Here is an 11,218-nt window from a genome sequence, read left to right as displayed (position 1 = left end):
AGGAAGCGCAGAGAACCCCAAACAAAAGGAATCCAAAGAGGACCACACCAAGACACATCATAATTAAAATGCCAAGAGCAAAAGACAAAGAGAGAATCTTAAAAGCAGCAAGAGAAAGACAGTCAGTTACCTACAAGGGAGTACCCATACAACTGTCAGCTGATTTCTCAACAGAAACCATGCAGGCCAGAAGAGAGTGGCAAGAAATATTCAGAGTGATGAATAGCAAGAACCTGCAACCAAGATTACTTTATCCAGCAAAGCTATCATTCAGAATAGAAGGTCAGATAAAGAGCTTCACGGATAAGAAAAAGCTAAAGGAGTTCATCACCACCAAACCAGCATTATATGAAATGCTGAAAGGCATTCTTTAAGAAGAGGAAGAAGGAAAAGGAACTCTTACCATTTGCCACAGCATGGATGGAACTGGAGAGCGGATAGATACCACAGGATCTCACTCATTTGTGGAATATAATGAACAACATAAACTGATGAACAAGGACTGATCCAGAGACGGAGAGGCATTGATTGGACTGTCGGGCCTTGGAGGGAAGGTAGGGGAGGGGAGGGGTAAGGGGGAAAGATCAACCAAAGAACTTTTATGCAAGCATATAGGCCTAACCAATGGACACAGACAACGGGGGGGTGAGGGCATGAGCGGGGGGGGGGGGGGGGGTAGAGGGTAACATGGGGACAAGGACACATATGTAATATCTTAATCAATAAAAAATATATTTTAAAAAAAAAAAAAAAAGGTAAAATAGGGCCCTGGCCAGTGTGGATCAGTTGGTTGGGCATTTTCTTGTGCACCAAAACGTGGTGGGTTCAGTTCCTGGTCAGGGTGCCTGTGGAGGCAACCGATCAATGTTTCTCTCTCCCTTCCTCTTTCTAAAATAATTTTTTAAAAAAACTATTAAAAAGAAAATGGTAAAATAGGGCAGGATTAATTAACAAATACAGTAATTTGGTTAAAAAATTTTATCAAATCTTGGTTTTAAGTAGGGATGCCCAATCTACAAGGTGGTTTTGGAGATCAGACCAATGTTTGTAGCTTCATGATGCCCTCTTGAGTCCTGGGGACTCAAGATCCCAATAGTTAGAAAATAAATCACTTATGTAGTTCTGGTCAAGGATTCCTGATTGCAACCATTTGCTAAAACTTCAGGTCCTCACTGGTTGCATCATTGGCCAAAACAGCCAAGTGCAGTAGAGTGAGGCCTGGAGGTCAGGACACTGAGGGGCGGGGAGGACCTGAGGGTGTAGGGCCAGTCTGTAGGGTTGCAGGCAGCAGCAGGTGCTGTGTGGAAGGGACTGTTTCTGGATCACCCTCTCTGACCTCTACTTTTTGTCCCCAGAGGCCATCTGCCCCTCCGGCTCCTAGCCTCCCCCAGCCCTTCCCTGAGATCAGAAACCAAACCGGTGGGCTGGGCAGTGCTCCTCAGGGTGTGCTCCTTTCCCAGTGCCAGGGGACCTGCTGAGCCAGAAGCTCGGTTGGAGCCAGAAGCGCGGGTGGAGCCAGAAGTGTGGGTGGGGCCAGAAGTGCGGGTGGGCCCAGCGCTCAGCACTTAGTGCGCTCTCCGGCAGCATCCTGCTTTCAAATCGGGCTTCTCTCTCGCAAGTCTCAGCATCTAGCAGCTGGGGTTCTGAACAGTCCGATGTCCAGACTCACTTTCTTGCCAGGAAGCACATGGCTCCTTGATTAGCGGAGCCCTGGCCCGGCCCAGGGAAAGGGGTACATGGCCTGGACCCTGGGACGTCCTGAGTGCCCGTGGGCTCCCACTTACACCTCAAAGTGCAGCTCACACATTGTCTGTCCTACTGAGGTCCTGAGACCCCTTGGTCAGAGCTGCTGGTCTGCATTTATATCCACAAGGCGTGTGCAGTGCCTGTACAGTCTCCTCACCCATCTAGGCCTGATGAGACTTGCCAACCTGGAGGGTTCTGTGGGTTCTAAAGTCAATGCCAGCACATAGTAGGTGTTTCCTACATGTTTACCAAGTAAATGAATTGCCTCCAGCCAAGACAGAGAACAGGAACAGGAAACTACAAGCCAAAAGTGTCTGGGAGAAGGTTTTCTGAATCCCAGTGTTGGGCCACAGAGCCCACTGAAGTTTGTTTCTGGAATGTTCTTGTCCATGCTTTCCTCTCCTCGGGCACTTCCCTGGCTCCCCCATCCCATCTGGCACCACCACCTTCAGGACGGCCTCCCCGCCAGCCAGGTGCCAACCCGGGAGGATGGGGAGGATGTCTGCCTGCTGTGGAGCCCATGCCCAGCCCAGACGCAGGCGCATTCCCGTGGAGGTTAGTTGACTGAGTGAGGGGAGTCCCGGCAGGAAGATGGTCGGCCTTGCCTTGACGTCAGAGAAGTGATTAGGCATTTCTTTCTTTTCCGTTTTTTTTGAAGACAGTGAGTCACCTTTCTTCCGGGTTAGAACAAGGCGCACACTGCGCACAGAAGAGCGCAGGACAGGGCCTCGCAGGTGGCACCCGGTGGGAGGGCAGCGCCGGCCCTTCAGCTTGCTTTGCCTCAGAGAAGTCACTACTGCCCAACAGGGGCCTTCTCCTCCCGCCTCTCCTCTCCTCTGCAAAGGAAGGTCCCTATTCATCTTTCATCTCATCCGTGCTCTCCCCTCCCCTCCCCTCCCCTCCCCTTTTCTTCTTCTTCTTCTTCTCCTTCTTCTTCTTCTTCTTCTTCTTCTTCTTCTTCTTCTTCTTCTTCTTCTTCTTCTTCTTCTTCTTCTTCTTCTTCTTTCTCTCTCTCTCTCTCTCTCTCTCTCTTTCTCTCTCTCTCTCTCTCTCTCTCTCCTGCTGTCATATTACATATCATGACCATGAAGACAATTCATGCTTATTCTCCCTCCCAATTCTGCTTCTCCCCTGCCCTGGAGGGAGAAGCAGACAGGGCTGGGGGCACCCAGAAGGTCCTTTAAGGCAGAACTATGGAGGGTGTCCAGTCCAGGCAGCCGGAGGGAGGGCACAGGCACACTGGGCTGGGCTGGGAGTCCGGGGAACTCTGAGCAGTCTGCCTCCTTCCCCTCCTCAGCCAGCCCGCCCCTCCCACATCCTGAAAGCTCCTCCCTTTAAACTTTCTCTGATGTTTCTCTTTAGTCTGCATATTAATTTAAAGTGCAAAAAAAGTTTTCTTTTGACTATGGAGCAATTTCACTTCGCGGCCGCACTTCCCTGCCACCCCTGCTCTGGCCTAGCCCATAAGTGAGTGTAGGATCCCACAAAAAAGGGCAGGCACATGGGTGTACACGCAGAATGCCTATGTGCACACAGCTAGCAGGCACATGGGTGTACACGCAGAATGCCTATGTGCACACAGCTAGCAGGCAGAGTGGGGAGGGGCGTCTTGGATCGCAGGAGGCTGGGGTCAGTGCACTCTAGGGCGTTGGCCAGGTGGCCTTCGCAAGCCTGAGGCACAGGACACTGAGGGAGAGGGGTTACCAAGCACCCCCTGGACTGAATCGGGGACTGAATCGGGGACTGAATCGGGGACTGAATCAGGGAGCAGTGCGAAGGAGAACACTGTACTTAGCCTTTCCTTTTTCAGGCTGGGGTGTCCTAGGCCCGGGAGAGCGGGAAGGCTGCCTACAGTAACCACGCGGGACCCTGTAGGTGGGCGGTTAAGACCTAAGGACCTCATTCCTCCCCAGCCTGCCTAGGTTCAGGGTGAGATCAGCCTGGCTAGGAATGAAGGAGTGGAAAAGGGCCCTCTCTGCCCCTCGGCCACCTCCCGCTCAGTGGGCACGCTCCCCGCAGTCGCTCCCCGCAGTCTCTCCTGCGCACAGGTGTGTGTGTGTGTGTGGGGGGGGGGGATGTCCTATGCTGGGTGCTCTGTTGGGTTTGAACTTTGGGGCCAGGAAAGGATCCATGGTCCTCTGTCCTCGTATTCCTGGTTCTCATGCGCCCGGTGGAGCACTAGGCCCCGTCACCTCCTTAGGGGATTCTGACTCTCTGGTTCTGCTTTGGGCCAACGTTGCCTGGAGCAAGGGGTCCGTTTTGCACTGCTGACCCAACTCCTGATTGTCTCTTAAAGCAAAGCAGGCCTGACCACATGGGACCTCAGACCACTTCCCTTCCCTCCTACAGAAAAGGTCTCATTGCAAGATGGTATTATAGTTAATACTTCCCTCTGAGGGCCAGGCCTCCCCATCTACAAGCTTATGCTGAGGCCACGCTTGAGTACAGATGAAGATTGGGCACTTTTTCTTCAGTGTTTGTGCGTCAAATGAGTCCCAGTTCTGCAAAAGCAATCGAGGGGAGTGCTGACCTCAGTGGTAGATGAAGAGTTCCCCATCTGAAAAGACAAAAAGAACCAGGAGGCAACCAGCATCACCTTGGTTGGGCCCCCCACAAGGCTTCCCTTGTGTGGGGCGAAAGGAAGTGTCTGCTAGTGCATGTCCACTAACAGAGCCAACCGGCCAGATTATACATGCTTACCGGCGAGGTCCTATCTAACCCCCCTTCTACTGGTGCTCACATGTGGGTGACCATAGGCAAGTGTCTGTCAGACTAGTCGTGCTTACCGACGAGACCTTCCATGCTGCCTGTGTGAATTTTCCTTAATGGGAGAGGAACAAACCCTGGTCTGATTTCTAGAGTGCTCTAGATGATTACAATACTCTGTAAGGCCCACTGCGGCTCTTGCAGGACCATTAGGAGGGTCTGAGAACAAAGGGTCTGGAGGGAAGGCGCGCACCTCCTGGATTCCAGGGAGGGCTGGTGACAGGCCTCAAGAGTTGCCTGTGTCCCTACAATCCATCCAAAGAATATGCCCGTCCTTGGGGCTCACTGGGAAAGTGAAAATCTAATGATGATGAACCCAGGTGCCACGGACAATAGTCCACCCCTAGGAGGGCCAAAACCCTGGCTCCCGAGGACAAAAGGGCTCGCTCATCCAGACTCCAGAGGGAGGCCTAAGAGAAACAAAAGAGAAAATGTCAGAGGGCCTGAGCCCGTGGGGTGCATCAGGCCAGGGCCGCTGAGAGGGATGGACGACAAATGGATCAGGTCCCCTGTGTCCTCCGGTGGAAATAACAAACTCATGGGACACCATGGGCAGTGATGGGAGGGTCTGCCTATCCACCTGCATGAAATCTGGACACTATCCTTCCCCAGTAACTCCCAAAGAGAGAGGTAACGAGGTGTAAGCCTTGGGGTCTGGCCCGAGGAGGCACCGCCATGTGGAAGAGTCGTCGCTCATGCTCAACTGGGCACCCACGGGAAGGGACTCCCGCAGCCATCAGGTCAACTGACCAAAATCAGGATTCAGAGGATTCTGGTACCCACCTTCCACCCAATTTCAGGCAGGACAATAAAGGTTAGAGAGGAAAATCAAGTCAGAGCCAGCCCAACATTCTCCTCAGAAAGGAGGGATGAGACTGCCTTTCCCCCGAGAAGCCTATCTCCTGAGTTTTAAGACTGGTGGCCACGCTAATCGCCTTTAACTGGCCGACAGGAGCCTGGTGTTTCTGCTGCTAATAAAAGAGAGAGAGAGAGAGAGAGAGAGAGAGGGAGAGAGAGAGACCGTTTTGCTTACTGTTCTGTAGATCTCATACCTTTCCGTAGATCTCAGTGGGATCTCCAAGATGATGCCAAAATTTCTAGTCAGTCCACGTTTGTTGTCTTGCAAAATCAAAGAACGAGTTCACAGACAAAAATGGTAAGTGAAAGCAAAGTTTATTGAGAGATATATGTACTCCCTGTAGCAGGAAGCAGCAGGAAGGAGGCCCAAAGCAGGTTGCCAGTTAAGATTCTTTGTCTAGGGGTAGATAATATATATTGTTGGCTTTTGATTGGTTCTTTAAAATATATATATATACACTAGGGGCCCAGTGCACGAAATTCGTGCACTGGGTGTGTGTGTGCGGGGGAGTGTCCCTCAGCCCAGCCTGCCCCCTCTCACATACTGGGAGCCCTCAGGCGTTGACCCCCATCACCCTCCAATCGCAGGATCAGCCCTTGCCCAGGCCTGACGCCTCTGGCCTAGGCGTCCGGCCCGGGCAGCGGGGACCTGCAGTGGCAGCAGGGGGTGCCGCGATCGCGCGGGCTCCGCCCCTGCCCCTGCAGGACACCTCTGGCTGAGGCGTCCGGCCCGGGCAGCAGGGACCTGCAGCTGCAGCGGCCCCACGATCGTGGGCTTCGCTTTAGGCCCAGGCAAGGGACCCCTAGCTCCTGGGACTGCCAGCTTCGACCGTGCCCAGCTCCCATCGCTGGCTCCACCCCTACTTCCTGCTATCACTGGCCAGGGCGGAAAAGGCACCTGATTCTCTGATCATGGCTGGGGGGCAGGGCAAAGGCGGTCCCAGGGCCGCCTTTGCCCTGCCCCCCAGCTCTTAGCTCCCCCCTGGGTTTCCAATCACTGTCAGTGGCAGGGGGCTTCTTCCTGCTTTCCCTTTCGCCTCCCTGCATTGTGCCTACATATGCAAATTAACCGCCATCTTGTTGGCAGTTAACTGCCAATCTTAGTTGGCAGTTAATTTGCATATAGCCCTGATTAGCCAATGAAAAGGGTAGCTCGTACGCCAATTACCATTTTTCTCTTTTATTAGTGTTGATATACATATATATATTTCAGAAATGAAGGGAAAGGGAGAGAGAGAAACATCAAAGATGAGAGAGGAGAGAACCAAGATGGCGGCATAGGTTAACGCCGGAGTTTGCTGCTTTGAACAACTACTTCAAAAGTGAAACTAAAAGACGGAATGGACATCACGCAGAACCACAGGAACGCTCGCTGAGTGGAAGTCCTAGAACTAAGAGGAAAGAGAAACGCATACGGACACTCAGAGGAGGCGCAGTGCTGAAGTCAAATTCTGAGGTGCGGAGTGCGCGGAGCGGGCTGGCGGCGGAGGGCGCGGTTGGCGTTTTCAATCGGGAGGGAGTCGCAGACTCTGAGCTCCAGATCCAGGCGAGTCTTTAGGGACCCAGACTCAAACAGGAGAAGCGGGACTGTCTGGCTTCGGTCAGAGCGAGTGCAGCTTTCTCTCCCAGCTTTGCAGCGGGTGCTGGGACTCAGAGAGGCAGAGCCCCTGGGGACAGGACTGAGAGCTGCCATAACTGCTCTCTCCGGCCCACCCTGTTGATCCTGTGCGACCCGCCCTGCCCAAGCCCTGCACAGAGGCATTTGCCGGATAGCCTCAGGCAAAGGCTAGATTAGCACCTCCCTAGAGGACAGAAGTTCTCTCACTGCTGACACAGCTGATTCTCATAGCCACTTGGCCTGGAGGTCAAACCCTCCCTGGGATTAGCTACAACAATCAAGGTTTAACTATAAGACTGCGAACAAAGACCACTAGGGGGTGCACCAAGGAAGCATAACAAAATGCGGAGACAAAGAAACAGGACAAAATTGTCAATGGAAGATATAGAGTTCAGAACCACACTTTTTTTTTTTTAAATATATTTTATTTATTTTTTACAGAGAGGAAGGGAGAGAGATAGAGAGTTAGAAACATCGATGAGAGAGAAACATCGATCAGCTGCCTCCCGCACATCTCCCACTGGGGACGTGCCCGCAACCCAGGTACATGCCCTCGACCGGAATCGAACCCGGGACCCTTCAGTCCGCAAGCCGACGCTCTATCCACTGAGCCAAACCGGTTTCGGCCAGAACCACACTTTTAAGGTCTCTCAAGAACTGTTTAGAAGCCGCTGATAAACTTAATGAGATCTACAAGAAAACTAATGAGACCCTCGATGTTATGTTGGGGAACCAACTAGAAATTAAGCATACATGGACTGAAATAACAAATATTATACAGACTCCTGACAGCAGACCAGAGGAGCGCAAAAATCAAGTCAATGATTTGAAATGCGAGGAAGCAAAAAACACCCAACCGGAAAAGCAAAATGAAAAAAGAATCCAAAAATGCGAGGATAGTGTAAGGAGCCTCTGGGACAGCTTCAAGCGTACCAATATCAGAATTATAGGGGTGCCAGAAGATGAGAGAGAGCAAGATATTGAAAACCTATTTGAAGAAATAATGACAGAAAACTTCCCCCACCTGGTGAAAGAAATGGACTTACAGGTCCAAGAAGCGCGGAGAACCCCAAACAAAAGGAATCCGAAGAGGACCACACCAAGACACATCATAATTAAAATGCCAAGAGCAAAAGATAAAGAGAGAATCTTAAAAACAGCAAGAGAAAGAAACTCAGTTACCTACAAGGGAATACCCATACGACTGTCAGCTGATTTCTCAACAGAAACTTTGCAGGCCAGAAGAGAGTGGCAAGAAATATTCAAAGTGATGAATACCAAGAACCTACAACCAAGATTACTTTATCCAGCAAAGCTATCATTCAGAATTGAAGGTCAGATAAAGAGCTTCACAGATAAGGAAAAGCTAAAGGAGTTCATCACCACCAAACCAGGATTATATGAAATGCTGAAAGGTATCCTTTAAGAAGAGGAAGAAGAAGAAAAAGGTAAAGATACAAATTATGAACAACAAATATGCATCTATCAACAAGTGAATCTAAGAATCAAGTGAATAAATAATCTGATGAACAGAATGAACTGGTGATTATAATAGAATCAGGGACATAGAAAGGGAATGGACTGACTATTCTTGGGGGGGGGGAAAGGGGTGTGGGAGATGCGGGAAGAGACTGGACAAAAATCGTGCACCAATGGATGAGGACAGTGGGTGGGGAGTGAGGGCGGAGGGTGGGGTGGGAACTGGGAGGAGGGGAGTTATGGGGGGAAAAAAAAGAGGAACAAATGTAATAATCTGAACAATAAAGATTTAATTAAAAAAAAAAAAAGATGAGAGAGAATCATTGATGGGCTGCCTCCTGCACGCTCCACACTGGGGATCAAGCCTGCAACCCGGGCATGTGTCCTGACCAGGAATCGAACCATGATCTCCTTGTCTATAGGTTGAAGCTCAACCACTGAAGCACACCAGTCAGGCATGATTGGTTCTGTCAAAGAATTCTGCCTTAGCAACATCTATACATTTTAAAGCTCAAGTTCCCACAGTCGTGAGGACCTGATTGAGGACTGCCACTTCAGGTCTGAGGTGAGGTTACTGTTCTCACCTAGCCAGGTCTAGTCCCCCCCACCCCCACCCCATCCCCCACTCCAGCTCAGTTGGGTTTCCTTAGCAACTTCTGTCTAGCTAGAGAGAGAGAATCATTGATTGGCTGCCTCCTGCATGTCCCCTACTGGGGATGGAGACTGAAACCTGGGCATGTGCCCTGACTGGAATCGAACCCGTTACCGCCTGGTTCATAGGTTGACACTCAACCACTGATCCTTGCCAGCTGAGTGTGACTGGTCTATTAGAGTTTCCATTTCTTCCTGGTTCAGTCTAGAAAGGCTGTGTATGCTTAGGAATTTGTTCATTTCTTCTAGGTTATCAAATTTGGTGGTGTACAGCCTTTCATAATATTCTTGTATAGTCCTTTGTATTCCTATGTTGTTTATTTTAACTTCTCTCCTTTCATTTGATTTTATTTATCTTCTCTTTCTCCTTAGTGAGTCTAGCCCAGTGATGGTGAACCTTTTGAGCTCGGCGTGTCAGCATTTTGAAAAACCCTAACTTAACTCTGGTGCTGTGTCACATATAGAAATTTTTTGATATTTGCAACCATAGTAAAACAAAGACTTGTATTTTTTATATTTATTTTATATATTTAAATGCCATTTAACAAAGAAAAATCAACCAAAAAAAATGAGTTCACGTGTCACCTCTGACACACGTGTCATAGGTTCGCCATTACTGGTCTAGCCAGAGATTTGTCAATTTTGTTTATGTTTATAAGAACCAGTTCTGGGTTTTTAAAAATACTTTTTATTGATTTTAGAGCAAGAGGAAGGGAGAGGGGGAGAGAAAGAGAGGAACATTGATGAGAGAGAGTGAGAAACATGGATAGGCTGCCTCCTGCTCACCACCTAATGGGGATTGAGCCTGCAGCCCAGCAGCAAAATGGGGAGACAAAAAATAAATAAATAAAAGCCCCAATGAAAAGACAACAGAATTCTTCAGAAGAAGAACTACATGAAATGGAGATAAGACATTTATCAGACATAGAGTTCATAATAATGATGGCAAAGATGCTCAACAGCATGGGAAAAGACATGGTAACTATGAAGAATGACATAGCACTAATAAAGAACACAGTGAAAAGAATACACAGCAGATTAGGGGACGCTGAGGATCAGATCAGTGAATTAGAAGACAGGGTAGAAAAAAAAATCACTCAATAGAGAACCAAAAAGAGAAAACAATTAAAAAACAGGAGGACAGTTTAAGGGAGCTATGAGAAATGAAACATAACAATATTCACATAATAGATGTGTCAGAAGGGAAAGAAAGTGAGCAAGGGATAGAGAACATGTTTGAAGAAATAATGGCAGAAAACTTCCCCAATCTGGTGAAGGAAAAAGTCACACAAGTCCAGGATGCACGGAGAGTCCCAAGCAAGAAGAACCCAAACAGGCCCATATCCAGACACATCATAATTAAAATGCCAAAAATTAAAGACAAAGGGAAATACTCAACTAGAGACCTACTGGAGAGAACCCTGATAACAGGACAGAAAATGGAGACCTCATAGAGACTGATGGGAGGCGCTAAAGGGCTGGCTGGGCTCCACAGACAGCAGCTGAAGTTCCAGAGAGATCTCTCAGCTGTGGGGGTTGCCACTGAGAACTTTGGGGACTAATCCCAAGCTGGTCCCCCAGCAGAGAGCATCAGAACTGAGAAGGGTACCCACATAACATCTGGCTGGGAGAAGCAGCAGGGTTGCTGTCTGCCAGGGAGAGATGGCAGGAAATGCAGGCACGCTCTTAAAGGGCCAATGCACAAAATTCCCTGTGGAGCCACTCACCTTGTGCTCTAGCAGAGGGAGGGGAGAGTGGAGTGGAGCTGTGTGAGTAGAAGCCAGGATCAGGGGCTCTGGGGTTAGAACTAAGAAGGCAGACACCCCAGTTTCCTGTGCTGAGTCATTCCCTCATGTTCTGGTAGTTTTTTGCTTCCATTTTATTTATTTGTTTTTCTGGAGATTTCTTCTGTTCTTTCATTTGTGACATGTTTCTTTGTTTCCACATTTCGGCTGTCTCTCCCCCTCCCTTCTACTCTCTCTATTTTTGTTTCTATGTATTAGGTAGATCTGCTATGTTTCCCAAACTTGGTAGAATGGCCTTGTGTAGTAGGTGTCTTGAAGGGCTTAGTGGCTCAGCTTCCCAGTCATCTGAGCTGGG

Source organism: Myotis daubentonii, chromosome 6, assembly GCF_963259705.1.
Source record: "Myotis daubentonii chromosome 6, mMyoDau2.1, whole genome shotgun sequence".
Taxonomy (NCBI): Eukaryota; Metazoa; Chordata; class Mammalia; order Chiroptera; family Vespertilionidae; genus Myotis; species Myotis daubentonii.
Note: the sequence above shows the minus strand (reverse complement) of the source record.